This window comes from Bidens hawaiensis, unplaced genomic scaffold, assembly GCF_021521415.1.
Source record: "Bidens hawaiensis isolate Kalapana, Puna unplaced genomic scaffold, B.hawaiensis_p1.1 tig00016945_1, whole genome shotgun sequence".
In the NCBI taxonomy this organism is placed as follows: domain Eukaryota; kingdom Viridiplantae; phylum Streptophyta; class Magnoliopsida; order Asterales; family Asteraceae; genus Bidens; species Bidens hawaiensis.
Window position 1 is genome coordinate 29162 of NW_027492568.1, and position 2034 is coordinate 31195.

The following is a 2034-nucleotide window of genomic DNA, read 5'->3' on the forward strand; positions in this document are numbered from 1 at the left end:
GATATCAACCCAACCATGGAGAAAAGCGATGCAAAATGGATAGCGTTCATGATATGATAGTCATAGAATCAATTCTAATAATAATTTGATAAACAAATTGCATAAATATCATATTAAAGAAAGAATTCAAAACTAATAACATAATTAATCTTAATCTTATAACAAAAATCCAAAATCCCTTTGGATTAATCAACGCATATTTACAATAACCAGATTATTATCATTTATTATCACCATCTCGGCATACCACTCTGTTCTTCAAATATCAAATTCCTGCTTCTTCTCGACGCAATTCGACCGAAAATCGAACTCGATAAGCTCCGGCTTCTGTTAATTGAACCACCATTAGTTTCCGAGCTTGCATTCCGACTCGATCTACCGAAAAACGATAATAAGTTACGAAACGCTCTCTGAATTCCGTTCCGTTGACTCGTCCGATGCCTTCTGGACTCCCAAATTATCCTCCTAGGCGTGCCGGAACTCTCACCGGATCCACCGTCAGCTTCGGTGTACACAACCGGAAGCTCTCTCTCGCCGCCGCTAGCTCTTCTACCGCCGGTGAATCTCCCGACGGCGAATCCGCCTCCAGGTAATCTCCATATCGTTAATCCAACTGCTGATGTATCTTCTTCGTTTTGTTCGGAACGCGTTCGATCTAGATTGTTAGATCTGGTATCTGATGAGTCCGTTGAGTCTGTTGGAAGTTCGTGGCGGCAAACCGGACACGAATTACGCATCGTGAGCCACGGCACGATGCAATCCGAGTGGTATATGTGTTTGCACGGCATCTCACGTGCTTCGGTACCGAGATCGAACGGTTCGATGCAAATTGCGCAGTGTGATTCCTTGCTGACGTGTGAATTCGATACTTCTATCGTCGGCATCGATTCCACGGCTGCTTTAGATGCCGGCGGTGACTCCGTACGGCTTAAGCCGCTGATATCGATCTGTGATAACTGTTCGAGTAATCGATCGAATCCTGACTCGATTAACAGCTCTGACATCATCGGCGGTAAAGGCTGTAGGCCGGAGCCAGCTCCGTCTTCGTAATAGAGTTCAAATCCTCGTTCTCCGGCACCGAAATCCACGTCCGTACTGTCGGAACCACCGCGGAGAACGATTACCGGATTGAACGGCGACCACTCGCCGTTGTTACGCCGGCCGCGACGACGGAACCTCAGATCCGGCCGGTCGTTGCTGACGAGCATGTACATCGCGGCTGCCGGAAACCGCCGGCGGTTTTCCTGAGACGGCGGCGCGTTGGACTCCACGAGCTCGACGAATCCGCCGTCGCAGTCGGGACAAACGACGGCGTTTTGGTCAGTTACTCTGACTAAGCGAGTGCAACGGTAACACCAATACGACGGCGTTGGCATGTTTTTTTAATTTTTGAACTACAAAAATTATCAAGACTAGCTTGTTGACCGGTGGATCCGGTTAACTTTAACGGAATAAAAGTTGCCGGAAACGGATATTCCGTTATCGGAAGTTGCACACACAACTAGATAGACGTTGTGGGGTTTAGGTTTGATGGAAGAGAGAGTGGAGGGTAGGTACTCATTATAAGGCGACTCATATATCATAAAGTATATTTTATAAGTGCTGATTAAAGGTATTACAAAATTATAAAATTATAGAAGTTAATTACAAGACGGTCCCTTGAGTTTATCTACTTTCTTACTTTACGTCTCTAGCTTTCATAAGTTACCTATATCGTCTCTATTGTTTGGAATCTTGGATGTCACGTAAAATTACATTTTTCCTCTTAAAATCGATGATCGCTGTCTTCAACCGTCGGCAAGCTTGAATAATTGACAAAGCCTCGCTCTTCACCCATTGCAAGTCATCTAAATCGGCTATTCTTGTCTTCCAAGCCCACGAGAGTAACAGTGCCCAGCGCCAAGTTCATTATTGTGATCAAGGTTCGTGGTGTGAAATATTGTTGGTCGGATCTATGGTCTGTGAGAGAACTTGTGAGACATGAGTAAATGAGGGAAGCAATTACTGTCACATAAACAATTATGCCATGAATAA

General features: G+C 45.0%; 1 pseudogene; it reads right to left on the reverse strand.

Annotated features, from left to right (window-relative positions):
• Positions 1-206: 206 nt before the first annotated feature.
• LOC143552565 (E3 ubiquitin-protein ligase RDUF2 pseudogene) lies at positions 207-1377 on the reverse strand (annotated as a pseudogene).
• Positions 1378-2034: the final 657 nt, after the last annotated feature.